Here is a 19,940-nt window from a genome sequence, read left to right as displayed (position 1 = left end):
AGCTAAAATGTCAAAGTAATTTTAATATCATACCTGAGGTAGGCCTCCAAGGTTCGGCTGCCTCGTAGAACGTATCCTTTTCTAATTATGTAGGCTCCTCTGTAGGGGCGTGAACGTTAATGCAGAGTGCATGGGCGTTGAGAAATATACAAATCACTTGTCCGTTTTCATTGCCGGGTTTCGTACGTCCAGTCCGAGGCTCTTTTTGTGAATCTGTAACCTTGGTTTTCCGTCTAGGGTTGTCAGCTCTACCCAGTTCTCACCCCGGCGGAGCAGTTCGTACAATTCGTCTCCCTTTTTAGGCGCGATACTCGCCTTTATCTTTTTCGACTGCAGTTTTTCATTAAGAAAAAACTAACGATTATCACGTGAAGGTGAAGATAGGGTTTGTATGTAGTAAAACTGTTGGTGCTGGTTAAGCAAGTGTTTCGCTAGTTTTATGCCCCATCGTGGCTAATAGGTATATTAGAGTTATAGACTTTTCATTCCCATGGAATCTTGGAATAAATAATTTAAAAGCAAATAGCAAGGAAATAATTACTAGAATTTTCCCTAGAAAATATGGGAAATGGTGTATTCATTTCACTATTTTCTGACTGCAGAAATGTTACTGTTTTTCTACTCGCTACTTCTTGCTGATATTATGCATTTTTTTTTTTTGTTGTAAATATCAATGGCGTGCGTCTAGATTTAGCAAACTGACAGGACGCAACTTTCAACAATTTCATTCTATACCATGTTGTAAGCACACATCCTCATTTAAAAATTCTGCCCTCATGCGACATTTTATGACAATTGGTAAGAACGATTTAATTGTTGGAAGCGTGCGAAAAACCATCAGGGCTGGTTGGATGCTTACCTAGCATCAGTAGTCTAGCACAGGAGCATAGGACATCCCTATTAGCTGTAGACAAATTCTGATACCGCCGGGCGCTACTTTAGTTGCGTTCGGGCATCTGACACATAGGAGAGATAAGAATAGTGTGACCATGTTGAGAATGGAAATGCAATTTATCACATCAACATTTTTTTAAAGAGAAACCGTAGTTCCAGTAGTGAAGGTTCAGCCTCATTGTAACATCTATCCCGATTACATCTTCTTCTTCTTATTTTTCTTCAGCTTTTGCCCCGTTCACAAGCGGGGTCGGCTCGTCGTGATCGGTTTCGCCATTTGGTTCTATCAAATACCCGATCTGGATGCAATCGCGTGGCCTTTAAACTCCATCCAGCGTATTAAGGAGGATATGGCCCGCTTACAACATAGCCACATCAAGAGAGCTCCTGGGCCAGACGCGTGCGAAGGTTACGGCGGTCTGCACGGGGCATCGGCCCATAGGGGACCATGCCTCCAGACTCGGCATACCCTACAATTCGCATTGCCAAAGCTGCGGAGAAGGAGGACAAACGCTCATGCACTTTCTCTGCGATTGCCCAGCTCTAGCTAGGGTCAGGCTACGGATACTGGGTAAATCATTCTTTAGGGACCTCAGACAGATTTCTAGCTGCAGGGTAGGAGAACTGGTTTCCTTCGTGAATGCTACGGGATGAGTTTGAAGATACGAGCCGGCTAGACTATGCCTTCCTGCTTTCATAACAGCAGTCACGGTCTTAGAAGCTTTTTCCAAATTTGTTGACATTTTCAACTAATAATTAACAATTGACAAGACTAGTTGTTCACCCTTCCCTTAATTGACAGCCAAATTAATAAACTTTTAGCAATAAATTAAATTTGTATATTTAAAACACAAAAAATTAACTTTATTTAACTTTATCACAAGATGCGCGTACAGTACTTGATCACTTTCTGAATTTGGGCATTCCAACTGGATCTTTTCAATTCGTGTTAACGCCGCCGCGGTTGGAAACAGAAGAGACCGGCTTATTTCCATGCGGTCCTTACTGTCCCAACCAACGGCATTTTTCCACCGCTAATTCTCCACTCCCTTGGTGCGTTCCAAAATGAGTGAATGGAGAGTTCCGCGCCATCTATGCGTCCGCATCCGCGACATTCGAAATAAATTTCGAATGCTGCAGATCCTGCCGCGCCACATCACTCCGCCCCCAGACGAAACCTAGGAGGTTTCGGCGACGGATCCCGGAACTTCGTTCCCCGTTAATCCACAAAGCGGACACAACGCTGCTTCGGGGCGCACACGGGTTTCAGCCTGGACGAAGAGACCGCCTTTTTGTGACCACCGATCTCGAGCTGGAAGAAATGTTCTCCCCTCTCGAGAACGCGGTACGGACCCTCATATGGAGGCTGCAGCGGCTTCCGGACGGCATCCGTCCTGATCAGCACGTGCGTGCATGTGTCCAGTTCCTTGGGCGAACAAGCAGGTATGGACGAGTGTCGAGTGGGTGGTGGCGCTTTGATGCGTCGGAAATTGTCCCTCAGCAGACGCACCAACCCCGAATCCATGAGACCCGATCTCTTGTCGAAGACCGGATCGCTTGGGAGTCTTGGGTTCTCCCCGTATACCAGCTCCGCGGGGCTGGCAGCAAATTCCTCTCGGCGGGTTGTACGTAGGCCGAGTAGGACGAGAGGCAAGACTTGAGTCCAGGACGGGTCGTCGCGTGCCATAATGGCGGCTTTCAGCGCCCGGTGCCAACTTTCCAGCATCCCATTGGATTGCGGGTGGTATGCCGTAGTCCGCTGGCGTTTAAAACCCAGGAGTTTGCTTAACTTCGAGAAAAGGGTGGATTCAAATTGCATTCCCTGGTCAGTGATGACCACTGCAGGGACGCCAAAGCGAGGTATCCACTCTCAGGCAGAGGGCTTCGGCACAAGATTGCGCCGTAATGGCTTTCAGAGGTATTGCCTCAGGCCACCGCGTGAACCTGTCGATGATTGTAAGGCAATACTTGTAACCAAGCGAGTCTCGCAAAGGCCCTATTATGTCGAGGTGTATCGTGTAGACACGCTTGGTAGTGCGGGGGAATGAGCCCACTTCTTTCCTTACATGCCTGGAGACTTTACACTTTTGGCATGCGATGCACTCTCTGGCCCAGGAATTGATATCCTTGTTCATGGAGGGCCAGAAGTATTTTCCGGTGACTAACCGGTTTGTTGTCCTGATGCCGGGATGCGCCAAGTCGTGAACTGCGTGGAACACTTCCTTGCGAAATGTGGCCGGAATGTATGGCCGAGGTCCCTTTTCCGAGTCTTCGCAGCAGAGCGAGAGGTTTGAGCCGAAGATGGGCAACTCCCGAAATTTGTATTTGGGGTTGGACTTGAGGCTCTGAAGTGCTGCGTCATGCTCCTGCGCCTTGGCAATAGCCGAGAAATCGAGTGAGGCGGGGATGTTAACCTCGGAGACACGAGACAAAGCGTCAGCAACTATGTTGTTCTTGCCGGACACGTGCTGGATGTCTGACGTAAACTGGCTTATGAAGCTCAGGTGTCGAAGCTGACGAGGGGACGCTTTGTCGGGCTTTTGTTTCAAAGCATACGTGAGAGGCTTATGGCCCGTGAACACTGTGAACGGCCTGCCTTCTAGGGAGAAACGGAAGTATTTGATGGACAAGTACGCGGCGAGCAGTTCGCGATCGTAGGTACTGTAGTTCCGTTGAGCGGGATTCAACTGTTTCGAGAAGAAGCTCAACGGCTGCCAAACTTGATCCACCTTTTGGTGAAGGGCAGCACCTACTGCGATGTCAGAGGCATCAACAAAAACGGCTTGGGGTGCATTTTGCTGAGGAAATGCCAAAAGTGTAGCATCGGCCAGTTGCTGTCGGGATTTATTGAACGCGCGGACAGCCTCTTCAGACCACACAATCTCTCGTGTGTCTTTTGTTTTGGGGCCAGACAAGTATGCGTTCAAAACGGACTGGTGATGGGCGGCCTTGGGCAGGAAATGACGGTAGAAGTTTAGCATGCCCAAGAACCTCCTCAACTCCCTCACTGTTTTTGGACGCGGGAAGCTTGTGATTGCTTGCACCTTGTCTGGGTCGGGCTGTATTCCTTCAGAGGAAATGGAGTGGCTGAGGAATCTCACCTGTTGTTGAAGGAATTTACATTTCTCAACGTTTAGGACTAAACCGGTCTCAAGGAGACGTTGAAAAATGCACTCGAGATGGGCTAAGTGCTCAGACTCAGTGGAAGAAGCGACCAAAACATCATCCAAATAGACGAAACAGAAATCGAGGTTTCGCAGGACTGAGTGAATGAACCTTTGAAAGGTTTGCGCCGCATTGCACAATCCGAAAGTCATTCGGGTGAACTCGAAGAGTCCAAAGGGTGTGCATATTGCCGTCTTTGGAATGTCCTCAGGAGCTACTGGGATTTGGTGGTATGCCTTGGCTAAGTCCAAGGTCGAAAAGATGCGGCAATTCGCGAGGTGATGCGCAAAGTCGTGGATGAGTGGAATTGGATATCGGTCAGGAATAGTCTGTGCGTTTAGCCTTCTGTAATCCCCACAGGGACGCCATTCGCCATTTGGCTTAGGGACCATATGTAAAGGGGAAGACCAACAGCTGTTTGAGGGCCTGCAGATACCCTGTGGAACAAGTTGTTCAAATTCTTTCCGCGCGATAGCCAGTTTCTGGGGTGGTAGAGGACGCACCTTCGAAAAAATCGGGGAACCAGTAGTATTTATGTGGTGCTGCACATTGTGCTTCACTGGTTTCGAGAGACTACACTCGGTAGTAATCTGGCTGAACTTTTGGAGGAGTGTCCGAACACGAGAGTCGGTGATGTCTTCCAAAAGAACGGAAAGGTTATTGTCAGCGTGAGATACCATTTGGCCCGACGAATTAAGGTTGGTTGTGGGGTCTATAAGGGACTTATTTTGCAAGTCCACCAGCAACCCATAGTGACACAAGAAGTCTGCGCCTAATATGGGGAAGCTGACATCCGCCAGGAAGAAACGCCACGAAAACGTTCTACGCAAGCCAAGACTCACGTCCACTTGCCTGTACCCGTAAGTATTGATGCGGGAGGAATTTGCTGCCGCCAGTTTGAGGGGTTGTGGATATAGTCGATGATGCCGGGGTACGGGAAGAACCGAAACCTCCGCACCCGAGTCGACGAGGTAGTTGCGCCTGCTGAGGGGGTCGAAAATAGTTAGGCGACGTGGCGCTGCGCTCTGGGTGGCCATCGCCAAGACCCCCCGCGGACCTAGTTTTTTGCGGTAGGCGCGAATTTACAAGGTAGCGTACATCTTTGAATGCTGCAGATAGTGCCGCGCCACAAACTAAAAAAATCAGAAACCGGGAAGCCTAGAAGCTTCAAATATGAAAAATTTGAACTTTCCTTATCGAAGGATCTCCGGCAGTATGCCGGCATGCCCCATTTATACGTAGCTACACATTTAAGGGGAGGAATATCTTTAGATATCCTTTAAATACCACTTGCGTTATGCGTTAATTAAGAAAGAAGAAAGATATAAATATAAGAAAGTAGCCCCATCCAGAAACGGTTACTGTAGTGTAATTATTATTTGGTATAATATAGTCTTACGTCGTGGATGCATTTAACTAAACATTTCGTTATCGCTTAATAAATGAACTTTACTCGAGTAAGGTTCTGAAATAATTCGCCGGTAGATTCTAGATTTCACTATGTCAGACCTTTAATGTGATACTGATTATGATACCTGTGACATCTTAGCTTGCAGTAAATTCACACAAACGCAATAACTCTGGCCACCCATGACTTTGTTAAAAATAGTGAAACCTTCACAACAGGCACCATGTCACTAACTGCATTCCACACTTCTTGGGATTCGAGCATTTGCGGAATGATCGTCTCCACTTGTAAGGTTCTTGCCAAGAGAATTTGAAGCTGTTTTCTCTCATTTGCAAATCTCGGACATACGAAGAGTATGTACTCCGGGTCCTCGTATTCGTTTATACACTCAGAACAGAAGGGAGAATAGTCATGGTCCAAAGGAAGTAAATACCTACGGTATCCACCATGCCAGTTAGAAACTAGGTTAAGTGATAGTGGACATCTCCATGGCTGCACATAATTCAGAGCTGGATGTTTGGAGCCACCCTGTATGTCCATCTGGTGGTTTGGGTCCTTCAACAACTGGCTTCATGCCAGGTAACGCAGCTAAAACTTTGATTACTTTTTCGCGCGCGTAGCTCAAGTATTCCTTCAAGGTCAATCGAAGATCCAGCATAACGCGAGGTATTTAATGAAAGGCTTGGACTCTATCACATGCTGTCCCACACAGAACCGTAGAATTTTAGCTTACGGCTGCTGCTGAGTTTTGTGTTCCGCTAACTCTAATCCATGTGGTACCAACCAATCCTTGATCAGCCTAACCAACGTCTTATATGCCCAAATAACATCCTCTAGGTATTTGTTTATTGCAACAATTGCGTTGTGTTCTGCATAGGCGATAGCATGCCTCGGGAGTTTGATGAGCAGCACATGGTCATACTTCATGTTCCAGAGCAGTAGGCCCAGCACTGATCCTTGGGGCACACCACCGGGTATCAAATTTAACTGGGCCTACGCCGGTGTCATAGACGAGCTTTCTATCCACGAAATGATTATTGATGATTAGCTAAATATAAGTGGGCACATTCAGCTGGCTTAAGAATCTTATTATATGCTGCTTTTGCGTTAAGTTGAAAGCATTCCTCACGTCGAGGACGATTATGGCACAGTATATTTTGGGACCGCCACCTTATACCTGTAATTGCTTCCTTTGCCAGATTGACTACTGTGTTGATAGCATTCACAGTTGATCGGCCGGCGTGAAAACCGTACTGTTGTGTGGACATGCCTCTTGCTTCCTCTACAATTTGAAGCAGTCTGTTGCATATAATGCGCTCCAGCAACTTTCTCATACTGTCCAGCAAACAAATGGGATGATACGAGGACGGATTTCCAGGTGTTTTACCCCTCTTTGGTAGGAGCACCAGCATTTGCCTTTTCCACCAAGTCGAGAAGTTGCCCTCTTCCAAGCAAGTATTAAAGGTACTCCGGTCGTGCTTTTATCGTTCAGTATTCCGTCCAGCCCGGGTGCTTTCTTAGCCCCCATCTTTTCACAGGCAATGGTAAGCTCTTCCTCTGTTATACTCGAAATATCCTTTCTGTGATGCTCTCTGTCGACCGCAATAGTGTATTTGCTTTGCTATGGGAATACAGTGGTCACTATTTTCGCAATAAAACTGGGCACTTAGTCTGTTTCCTTTCAACTTAACCATTACTGCTCTATAGGCTCCTCCCCACGGGTTGATTTCGGCCTCTCCGCAGAGTTCTTTAAAGAAATTCCGTTTACTTTCACGGATCGCCTTCCACAGCATTTTCGACTAGTTTTGTACCTCGCCATTCTCTGTGCAATTTCCTGCTCATAATTTGCGCATTGGTAATTTCTTCTCGCTTACAAGCATATGGCACGTAGTCGTCTGATTTCGTAATTCCACCACGGTTTCGATAATCTGTGAGGGTTATTTCTGCGTCTTGGCATAGAGGCATCACAGGCTGCGACCATGTTTCTGATAATTTGCTTCAAATTTTTCACTCGCTGTACCTATTGGTGTGGAACTATCCTTAAATATTTCAGTAAACATTTCTGCGTCCACTGCTTCCACTGGCATAACATTATGTCTTTCGGATGCTTCATTCTCCTGTTCTCCACTACACAAAACAGTATAACTTGATGGTCGCTATGCGTGTAGTGTTCACCAGCTAGCCAGGTAATGTCCCTCATCAACGTACTGCTTACGAAAGTACTATTACTTTCGTAAACAGTACCTTGGTAAACAGTGCGTTGATGAGGGACATTACTTGGCGAGTTAGTGAGCTCTGTCTGTCTGTAACACACATTTTTCTCGGAAAGGGTTATAGTGATTAACACCACATTTGGTGGAAAGGCTGTGTGAAAGTGAGTTACATCAGTCTACGTCAAATTTAAAGGGGAGGGGGCTCGCCATACATGCAAAAGAGGGAGGGGGGGGGGGTGTACATTTTTTTCACCAAATATAGTCATGTGGAATATCAAATGAAATTTATTGGAAAGGGAGGGTCGAGGATTGAAAGTGATCATTTCTTTCACGAACCCATTCTCAGAAATTATATGATGCCTGGGCTCCGAAATACCCTCCATGTCGATATCTGTTTAAATAAAGTTAACAATAGTATATAAGTATAATATTTAGTAATTGTATATAGTCTCCCCCTCGGACACCACCTTGTCGTGGTGGGGGAGCCTGTAGTAGTTTACTACTACACTAAGGGTGTCCAAAAATATGGATATGGAAACGATGGATTTAAACTCTCCAAATAGTAAGAAGTCACAGACTTCGAATCCACCCGCGACCATGAGCAATCATGTCGCGGCCGAGGCGCGGATTTTGGAGGCCTCACCACATTCATACTCGCCTACAGATCAATCTGTAGAAGGCATGCTTTCCGACTCAGTGGAAAGTTTGCACTTGGTGCCTACGGCGAAGTTAGCCAGAAAGGAAAGTACGGAAACTTTCAAATTAGGAGAAACTGGAAATCCGACTACGGCTGAATTCTGCCTGTCAGAACCTTCTCCTTCATCCTTACCAGGAAGAGCGGAAAAACGGGAAGCTGGTGACGTGGACGCTACTGGTTTAACGCCGGTATGTGGAAATGGATCCAAGCGGTCCGGACACCGTGAACCTGGAAAGGCCCGAAGCCGACGGCAGAAGAGAGCACTGCGAAGGAAGATGAAGCACCTTGGGAATGAGGACATGAACGTGGCTGTACCACTAGGCGCGGTAACGCCCAGAGAAATCGGACACAAGGAAGCGGAATCTCCGGTAGAAGGTGGGGATAAACTGGAAACCCTGGTAAGATCCACACTGGACGCACCAGACTCTTCTGTCAGCGACAATAGACTAAGTTTATGTCGAAAAACATAAAGATTGGTCAAATCAACCTGCAGCATGCCAAAGCTCCCTCCTACCTGTTGGCAGCGAGAATGACAAAGCTGCAGGATTTCCCCTATATCTTTCTGGTGCAAGAAGCGTGGGTTCGATTTAACAGAATCTGTGGTATTGGATCAGTAAAGGGGGCTAGGATCTTCTACGACGAAAGATCCATAAGACCGAGAGCTTGCGTCCTGATGTCAAGACGGTTAGAGGCAACTATGCTGAGACAATATTGTTCCCAGGACTTAGCTATGGTCATCATACAATACCAAATAAATGGCGAGAGGAAAAACATCATAGTTGCCTCCGCTTATTTACCCTATGATTCTTTGTATCCTCCAGCGACGCAAGAACTTAGGGATCTGGTGGCGTATGCAGAATCAAGTGGTCTCGAACTCTTTATAGGTTGCGATGCGAACGCTCAACATATTTGTTGGGGCAGTAGCAAATGCAATCCAAGAGGAGAGAAGCTATTTGATTTCATCACTTCAGCTGGTCTTATGACTGCAAACGTAGGGTGCGCCCCTACGTTCGTGGGACCGAGAAGAAGCGAAGTAATTGACCTAACAATCTGTACCCTAAAATTGTTAGAGTTGATTACACACTGGCGAGTGCAAGACGAGGTCTCACTGTCAGATCACCGATATCTAGAATTCAATCTGACTATTGCGGGCGAACAGTCTGCAGTACAAACACGGAACCCTAGGAAAACGGATTGGGCAAAGTTCAATGAACTTCTTGGCAATAAAGTACAGTTCCATAGGCGACTAGGGACTCCTTTGGTGCTGGAAGATGAATTGAAAACTCTGAACGGCACACTTTTAGAGTGCTATGAAGAGGCTTGTCCTATTTCCCGAGGCCAAAGCGGTAAAACGGTTCCTTGGTGGAACCGAGAACTGCAAAAACTCAGGAAATTAACCAGGCGACTTCTAAATCGTGCTTGCAAAAGTAACAAGGACGAAGACTGGTTAAATTTCAGGAACTCACAACGTGAATATAAGAGGCTCGTGAGGTGCTCGAAACGAGACTCCTTTAGAGCGTACTGTGAGGAACTGGAAGGCGAAAGGGAGACTTCAAGGCTGTGCAGAGTCCTCAAAAGGGATGAGTCGGCCAAGCTGGATTCTCTTAGAAAACCCGACAGTACTTTCACGAGCTCCAGACTGGACTCAGTACAGACCGTCCTGGAAGTACACCACCCGAGAGAACGGGTGAGAGAAGTGGTAGGGGGAGAGTTGACGGTTCTTGGAACCCCTTCAACACGCAAGCGTTGCAAGGGGAACTGGAACACTGGAAAGCGGTTGTTACCCATGAAAAGGTGAGACCTGCCATACTGTCCTCTGAACATTTCAAAGCACCTGGCATGGATGGCATCTATCCGCAATGCTAAAGGGGGGTATGGAGCATTTAGAGCGACCTCTAAGAAATATTTTTCGAGGATATCTTGCTCTGGGCTGCGTGCCTTCTTCTTGGCAACAGGTTAAGGTAGTTTTCATACCGAAACCTGACTATTCTAATCCAAAGAACTTCAGACAGATCAGCTTGACTTCATTCTTGCTGAAAGGTTTGGAGCGACTGGCGGAGCATCACATTCGTGGAAACGCACTTACGTCACACCCACTTAGTGAAAACCAACATGCTTACCAACGTGGAAAGTCCTGTGAGTCTGCTCTTCATTCTTTGGTCACAAAGATAGAGAATGCAACTTTGAATGGTGAGTACGCGATGGGGGTGTTCGTGGACATTGAAGGGGCTTTTGACTGTGCGCCTTTTCAAAAACTTTGTGATGCCGCCAGAGCGCATGGTGTTGATGATGCTTTAATTAAGTGGATCCATGCTATGCTAACGCAAAGATTGTTGTACGCTGAGGTAGGGGTCGATCGCTACCTGACTACGGAAGCAAGGAGGTGTGCTTTCGCCGCTTCTGTGGAGTATGCTGATCGACTCACTGCTATGCGAACTGCAAAATTTGCCAATACACGCTCAAGCTTATGCTGATGACGTGGTTGTACTTGCTGTTGATCGGGATCTTGGAACGGTGTGTAGGAATATACAGCGTGCCGTTGATTTGATAGACAGCTAGTGCCTTAGACATGGTTTGTCAGTTAATTCAAATAAAACCACAATGGTTTTATTCACAAAAAGGAGAAAACTGGATGGACTTTGTCTCCCTGAGATGAGGGGTACTACCCTTCAACTCTCCGAAGAAGTGAAATATCTGGGGGTCACTCTAGATAAAAAACTTCTTTGGAACAAACATGTAGAGGTAAAGATGAAACGAGCTCTCACAGCTTATGGGCTGTTCAGACGGACCTTTGCCTCGATATGGGGACTCAGGGCTCATGTGGTAATGTGGATATACGTTGCCATCATTAGGCCGATGTTCGTATATGCATCCGCAGTGTGGTGGGTTAAGGTGAGACAAAAAGGTTTTCACCGTAAACTAGACGCACTGTAAAGAATGTTTGTCTGGGTATCACTGGTGCCATGGGCACGACATCCGGCGCAGCTCTGAATGCACTACTCAATTTGCAGCCCTTGGATATATTTATTCAAAGCACTGCAATGAGAGCAGCTCATAGGCTAATTCGATTAGATCTATGGGAAAAAAAACGGATGTGGGGAGCACAGAGCATTGGAAGAGTTACTGAGATGACTAAATCTAGTTCTTACAATGCCTTCCGATTCTCGTGTCCCCATACATCTGTTTGGTAGAAGATATGTAGTTACCCTGAAGCGTAGAGAGGACTGGGAAGACCCAGAGGAATGCGTGGCGGGATATACGGAAGTCTTCTACATCGATGGCTCAAAAACAGAAGGGAGTTCTGGAGCCGGAGTCTACCTCTCGAATAAAAACGAGAAGTGGGCTTTTCCTTTGGGACAATATGCAACGGTTTTTCAAGCCGAAGTTTATGCGATCCTAAGGGTGGCAAACTGGGTGATTGACGAGCGGTTGAAGGGCAGGCGCATCGCAATCTGCAGTGACAGTCAAGCTGCACTGAGGGCATTGAGCAGTCCTTTGATCACCTCGAAAATCGTTCAGCAATGCAGAAACAGTTTGAACTCTATGTCTAGATTCAATACGGTGGAACTACTCTGGGTACCTGGTCACACATATCTGAGAAGGTAGTCCTTCATTTTCAACAAATAGCTGGAATCTATCTATTATCTGCAACTACATTATTATTAAAATAGTTGCAATCATTAGTTATTAGTCGCAACTGTATGCCTTTTGCAGTTCCCACCAAAGCACGAAGTCGAAATAATCTAGCCATCAAACAAATTTTCGCATCCATGATAATATCTCGGCAACTCTATTGCACCCCAAAAACTTGGACAAGTGCAACCATCCCTTAGGTTATTGGAACACCACACAGCTCTCAGTGAGTGCCTGCCGTACACAACGGCTCGTCCGTTGAGGCTTCACCACAATATTTTCAGAGTTTTGAAGTTTTAACGATACAGTTGCACTCATTGTCGTCGTTATCCTTTTCAAAGCGCAAACGCTATTTGGGTATTGTGCAGGCATTCGTCGCTGGAGTCCCGATGTATTCCGATTCTGGAGGACGTAGGTTAGAGTGTCGGCGGTGGGATGTACTTGATTGAGAAGGAACGGAAGCCTTCAGTTGCCAAAGAGGCTTTGTAAAAGCGAAAACCTTTTCCGCGATAGAAGGCATCACTCCCTGAGCTTAATTTTCGTTCGCCAGTCGTCTTCAAAGTCGTGGCCCGTGATAGTCGAATACATATTATAAAACGGACATATAACAATGGTTGTGGAAACGGAAAGAGTATATACATATTAGCATCTGAAGATTATTTCAGTAAGCTTATGAAGCGGAAGAAGTGAGTTACAAAACAAAATGGTAGTGGAAAATTTATCTGTTGTGTCCTATGAAGGGATGTTCGAAGTTCGGGAATAACGCAGACCAAGTCTTTGAATGTCCTGTTTTCGGCGAATTCCCACGGAATTCAGTTTTCAATGTGCGGCGTTAGATTTTGCAAAGCCTTTGCCAAGCAGGATTCGCCATTGGAAGCATAAACAGAATGAACAATGTGTGGTACGCGTTCTATAGACGACACGGATACTTTCGTTCGGATTAAGTTCTCTGAATGACGGATGGATCATCGTACTGTGCGGCTCGTATTCATTGCTTCCAATGCAATGGTCCTAGTTTGATGGTGAAGTGTTGTATGAATAGAAAATTACGCTCGGTAAGCAATTTATCTGGTTTCGATTGTTTAAAATCACACACGGAGTCGAGAACTATGCTGTAATAATGTAGTACGTAAAGAAAGTTTCACATAATACTCAATATTTTGATAAAATCGTTAGAGTATATCTGATTCGATTGTATACAAAATAAGTAACAAAGTTTTATACAAAAATATCTTCCACGGAAAACAGGATAATATTCGACAATGGCTACAAAAAAAATTTACATTTAAGCAAATTTCTTTCCAATTCTTCTAAATTATTCTTAGGATCGTGTTCTAACTTAATAAAAACGATAATATTCATCATGGTTTCCTGTATATGAAACTTCTCTGCTGAAAGATACCACTAACATCGATTTGTCTCCTCCGAAACATTATTAAAAATTATATACAATTGCAAGGACCCGCTCCCCTCCCCCTGGACCCATATATCCTGGAGAGGAACTATTGTGCATCATTGAAATTTATATTTATTTATCAATATTAACCTAGCAATTCCACGGTTATCAAACTTCAAAACACAAGGACATGTCACGTGGTCAATAAAACGAATATAAAAGTGTAGAGGCAATGGGAGATCTAATTCACTACGTATGCGGCAAGCAATTTTTCACTAGTTAACTTTGGCTCTTTGGACCAGTTTCCTCATATCAGGTAGTTGAGGCAATATACATGGTTCTAATTTCGTTTGCATTAAACCTAGATGCTTTCTAAGATAGATTAATTTCTTTTGCATGGGGCATATGCCACGAAGCAACAAGTAATAATATTTTTATTTTCCCTCATGTAAGCTGTCGGCCCGCGCTCTCTTTGAATTGTTCTTTGCTAATCTTGTGACTCTCGTATTATTTTGAGACTTCGTAGAGTCCAAAGGGTGTGCATATTGCCGTCTTTGGAATGTCTTCAGGAGCTACTGGGATTTGGTGATAAGCCTTGGTTAAGTCCAAGGTCGAAAAGATGCGGCAATTCGCGAGGTGATGCGCAAAGTCGTGGATGAGTGGAATTGGATATCGGTCAGGAACAGTCTGTGCATTTAGCCTTCTGTAATCCCCACAAGGGCGCCATTCGCCGTTTGGCTTAGGGACCATATGCAGTGGGGAAGACCAACAGCTGTTTGAGGGCCCTGTTGAACGAGTTGTTCAAACTCTTTCCGTGCAATAGCCAGTTTCTGGGATGGTAGAGGACGCACCTTCGAGAAGATCGGGGAACTAGTAGTGATAATGTGGTGCTGCACATTGTGCTTCACTGGTTTGGAGAGACTACACTTGGTAGTAATCTGGCTGAACTTTTGAAGAAGTGCCCGAACACGAGAGTCGGTAATGTCTTCTAAAAGAACGGAAAGATTATTGCCTGGGTGAGATACCATTTGTCCCGACGAATTAAGGTTGGTCGTGGAATCTATAAGAGACTTGTTTTGCAAGTCCACCAGCAATCCATAGTGACACAGGAAGTCTGCGCCTAGTATGGGGAAGCTGACATCCGCCAGGATGAAACGCCACGAAAATGTCCTACGCAAGCCAAGACTCACGTCCACTTGCCTATGCCCGTATGTGTTTATGCGGGAGGAATTTGCTGCCGCAAGTTTGAGTGGTTGTGGGAAAAGTTCGATGAGGTAGCTGCGCCTGCTGAGGGGGTCGAAAATAGTTAGGCGACGTGGCGCTGCGTTCTGGGTGGCCGTCGCCAAGACCCCCCACGAACCTAGTTTTTTGCGGTAGGCGCGAATCTACACGGTAACGTACATCTTGTCGCTTTATCCCCGAATCTGCGGTGGTACCAGCAAATCCTTCGGTCCGCGGACTGTCCTGACGACCTGCTACCTGATCGCCCTTTTCGGGTGGCAGACTGTGAGCGTGCTCGCGATCTGGCGCCCGAACGCTGAGCGTCCAACGTCGCTCGCATCTCGGCCACACTGGCTGTTAAAGCGGCTATCTCGCGCCTCAAGTCACCCACCTCATCCGACGGTGGTTGAACGGCCGCCAAGGTTGGGCGTACATACACCTGCTGCACCTGGTCGGCCGTCGCTGCCAGTTCCTCCAAGGAACCGGAGACGCAAGCGAGGATCGCCTGGGTGCCCTCCGGGAGCCGTCGCAGCCAGAGCGACTTGATCAGGTCATCGTCAATCTTGCTCCCACCCAATTGCCTCATTTCGCGAAGCAATTGGCTGGGAGTTCGATCACCCAACATTAAACCCACCAGCAAGTGGTCTAATTTTGCCGACTCGCTTGCCGACAGGCGCCTGATTAACTCACTCTTGAGCTGTGCGTACGATGCCGACTTCACTACGTCGGACACTAGAAGAATAGACTCCTCGTCCAGGCCGACCACCGCGTAGTTGAAGCGGGTCGCGTCCGATGTGATGCCGGACATTTGGAACTGCGCTTCCAAATGCACGAACCACAGCTCCGGGTTCCGCCGCCAAAACGGAGGAACACATACGGCGAGGGCGGTCACTTGCGGGTCCGATGGGCCTGCCGCGTCTTTGCTATCGAACGACATCTTGAGTAACGAAAAGTACGAGTTTGCAATGAACACGCGGTGAGTTTATAATGAAACGCAGTGAATTTTGCTCCGACACGGCAATACTCGAATGCTGCGAATCCTGCCGCGCCACAAGCTCATTTCAGCCTACGCTTATTTAAACAACTCGGAATACCGGAAGCCGAACGCTTTGGGTATAAAGGTTTTGTGTTCATCTTGTGTGAAAAATTTAATATGCACGGTTTTCCATTCGTACATTGCTAAAAATTCAAAAGCTTCCTTGATATATCCAACTCCGCCGTTTCGGTGAGTTCACTTCATATGATCATGACGTCATACACGCATTAGATCACGATAAATTTCTGTGAAATACACAAATTTGATCTTCTATAACTTTGTTAATAATAGTTGGATTTTTTCAAACTTTCCAAAATTGTGTATTACATTTTTAGTTATGGCGGTACATTGTTCGAAAACGAGATTATTATTAATATTCACTGTCCTACTCTCCTACTTATGTTAAAATTAAACGCTAATCGGAAAACTCCAGTAGAAGTCCTCTATTTAATAATTCTTATAAAATGTGGCAGGAAGGAATCTCTTGCTATTTATAGCTGCGAGGTGTTTGGAACACTCATACCTCCATTATCTTTCAGCACATAGGAAGTTTATCGATTATCAATTATATATAAATTACCATACCAGTAGGAGTCTTCTGCAAACCTTCTTTCATAAGCATACCATAGATTTCTGATATGAAATTATTTCCCGACTTGGCAGTTATCGACAGGAATATAAGAATTTTAGTTCAAAAAGAAACCCGAACAACTAATACCCTAATTCCACGCCACGGATCAAAAACTAAAGATAACTGCAGAATTCATACTTGATATTTAACATTTCAAAAACCCTTAAAGATTACTTAGAAAATTCTATAATTCGAGTTTTACATTTTATTCGCTTTTCCCAATTTTTCGGCTCTACTCCCGGAAGGTCGCCGTGCTTCGACTCTGCCATGAAGAAACTTCAACCTAATGGCTGCACAACGTTAATTTCCCTTAATAGAGGTAATTAGGGATAATGCCTCTTTATGAATTTCTGAAGTAAAAATTAATTATTATTACCTCGACGATTGATTACAGAAGGTGAACATTACATAGTAATCCACTGACATACAAAGTGGGAATAACTTCAGGGAAATGAAACATTGAAGAAATCTCATATCTCGGAAGGCAGGGTGTACGTGAAAAGGCAGAGACGGGAGAAGGGTAATCTCTTGAGTCGTTTACTAGAATGGTTGACAAGAATTCCGACATAATTAAGTGTCTTACTTGCCATTATCATACTCCTAGCTAGTTGATTTCTTCATTCTTGAATATTTCCCCCCGACAAAGGAAGTGTTTAGAGCGTGTTGCTTTGCGGAAAATGGCTTGTTAATGAATGAAATGATATGAGAGTCCTTGAGTTCGAGTTTCAAAATGTTGCGGGGGTTAATGACAAAATATTAAAATGGTTCTGGAAATTCTGCCACATATATTTAAATAGATTTTGAACCATAAAAGTGACCAAATTGAAATAATGAGACGGATTTTTTTATTCGCTAGTGTTAAGTTCGCAAATACCGAATTTCGGTAACAAGTCGTATAGGACGTATGGGGTTGAAAATGAAACGAGTTGTTCCAGAAATATCGGCATAAGTGAACTGTGTAAACTTAATAAACTCCATGCTTCAGGTATGAACGGTTTTATATGTTTCTGGTGCAAGTATATTTGAGTACAGAACTATTCCCTTTGTACGTAGTCCGTAATTAATCTGTATTGCACGTCAGCCTACTTTAGTGCGACATTGATATTTAGTGTTTTGCTTTCCAATGAATTTACAAGGAAGAGAAACTGAGCTACTGTAACTTTCTCAACAATAGCACAATTTCGGGGATATCACAGTTTACACTATAGTCTATATTACAACACATTTTTATGCCTCTAGGAGGAATTCAAGGTGGGGTTCCAGTCAATTTCCCCAAAACATAGTAATATACTATTATTAATTTAATTTGAGTAGATATCGGTCTGGAATATTTTGGGCATGGACACTGTATAGAGGCAACTTCGTAAATTTCTCAGATTTTTAAGTAGCTCTTAAGAATGGGTTTGTGAAATAAATTATCCCTCAGCAGACCGGATTTGGAAAGTACTAATCGAAACCTATAATTCGATGACTATATTCAATGAAAAGTGCGTGTGACAGACAGAGAATTTTATTGGGCACTATTCCTTAACAACCATTTACACAACTAATTTTTTCTCGAAACTAATGCATCGACAATATACCATTTGCCTTAGTATCTGTATTCACAGTGAGAATTGATCACTATTTTGCAAGTGCACCGAAATTCACTTAAAACATACGGAAAAAAATTGGCGAAAAGTAGATACGTCATATGTGTCATCATCATCATAAACGGCGTAACAATCGGTATCTGATCTAGGCCTCCAGACATCCCGGTTTTGCGCCGAGGTCCGCCAATTCGATATCCCTAAAAGCTACCTGGCGTCCTGGCCTACGCCATTGCTCCATCTCAGGCAGGGTCTACGTCGTCTTCTTATTCTACCTCAGATATTACCCTTATAAACTTTTCGGGCTGGATCATCCTTATCCATACGGATTAAGTGACCCGCCCTGTTCTGCTCGAAACGTCTCATCATAGTGTCAAAGCTCTTACTGTACAAGACAATGATCGTGTCAGTCCTCATGTATTCTTCGGAGACTTGGATTCTTAGCAAGAAAAATTACGAACTCTTGGCCGCGTTCGACAGAAGAATCTTTCGAAGAATTTTTGGCCCCCTACATGAGGAAGGCTATCGTACGGAAGGTCACGGTTCAAATCTCACTGGTGGCACTGGGATATGTATCGTGATTTGATGTCGGGCCTGTAGTGTACTGTTACGGTCTTGAATGAAGTGCTCTAACACACTTCAAGGCCCTGATCCAATATGGATTGTTGCGCCAACGAATATTATTAGAGGAGAAGGTCTAAATGTGGCCCCCCCTTTTGTTTTTCGAGCATGAAAAGAAAAATGAAGATCGGCATGTCAAGTTTCATGTGCTATGCATTTCAATATTCTCCTGGTCATTGATTCGTAAGAAAAAAAAAGATGATAAAATTCCATATATTTTTAACAAAATCGTATATTTCGACGTATCCAAAATTTTGGTTTTGATGTAAAGTGTGGGTAATATGGCACCCAGGGGGCCATATTGGAAATATGAAAAATTCTTTAAAAAATATTCTCCAAAACTTAACAATTAAGTAAAAAATAAACAATAAATTACCTTCTTTTCTTAAAATTAAGTAAATCCATTAGTAAAAAAATAATAATGAACATAATAAAAACGAAATCAAGATAAAATACATATAAAATAAAGTTATCGGCAAAAATCGCAAATATAATAATCTCCTTCGTTTCCCGCACAAACGCAATGAGCCCATAAATTGCATCCCTGGCATTGAATCCACTCCTCCCCTTGTTGGTCATTTGAATACCTTGCATCACAAAATAAGCATTCTGCATCTAAGCTCGTTGGTATTTTATCATTTGAAGGTCCTTCGTCGAAGCTGTCGGATTGTGTGTCTAAATGATTTTCATCTGAGACAGTGGTTTTCCCTCCACGGCTACGACTTTGGATATTGTCAGGATTCTGATTTCCATCTGAAGCACTTGATGTACCTGCCAGGTGTGTTCTATATGCAGAAGAAGTGAGTACTTTTGGTGTGGTACGTTTTCGCCCTCGATTCGAAGTTTTATTTTTAGGTTTTGGTATTGGTTGAATAATTTCTGGTGAAACTATGATGTTTAACTGATGATGCAATGATGATCTCTTTGCGATGCAGTCAAATTTTCCTGTGTGTTGCTCCCTGGGCGGTTTTCGGAAGTGTTTTCATCGTTATAAACTTGAGCTTCTGCTAAAAAATCTGCGTCAGAAAAAATCTGCGGATTAAAGGGGTAGATTCCGGTGACGCGAAATCCATTTGCAGCGATTTCTCCTGTTGAGCTTCGTAGATAGGCTCGACCAAACAATTCGGCGATATCGTAGGGTTTAAGCAACCGATCGGAATGCAACAAGAAATTTCGGATTTCTTCACTATAATAGGTTTTTAGTGCCCCCATAAAGGTTTTATCCAGGGGCTGCAATTTATGCGTGGTGTGAGGTGGAAGAGTAACTATTGTTACATAGTTCTCATGAGCTAACTCCAGAAGTTCAATGTTACGAGTGTGGCTGTAATGCCCGTCGAGTATTAACAGTACAGGCGACTCCTTAGTTGGATTTGTTTTAGAAAGAAAATGACGAAACCAATCGGTGAATAAATTCGTTTGAATCCAGCCGGATGGGT

The 19,940-nt window shown here is 44.6% G+C and overlaps 1 protein-coding gene across 1 annotated transcript in view; it reads left to right on the top strand.

Moving 5' to 3' along the window:
* The first annotated feature begins 12,464 nt into the window (after positions 1–12,464).
* LOC119658452 (insulin-like growth factor-binding protein complex acid labile subunit) overlaps positions 12,465–19,940 on the top strand; it is a 107,356-nt gene continuing 99,880 nt past the window's right edge. The window contains exons 1-2 of the mRNA XM_038065859.1: positions 12,465–12,696; positions 12,751–13,065. The gene's annotated coding sequence lies outside the window, so the exon portion shown is untranslated. The remainder of the gene's footprint in view (positions 12,697–12,750; positions 13,066–19,940) is intronic.

Source organism: Hermetia illucens, chromosome 5, assembly GCF_905115235.1.
Source record: "Hermetia illucens chromosome 5, iHerIll2.2.curated.20191125, whole genome shotgun sequence".
Lineage (NCBI taxonomy): Eukaryota > Metazoa > Arthropoda > Insecta > Diptera > Stratiomyidae > Hermetia > Hermetia illucens.
The sequence above is the reverse complement of the archived record's forward strand: the minus strand, read 5'-3'. Positions and strand labels throughout refer to the sequence as shown.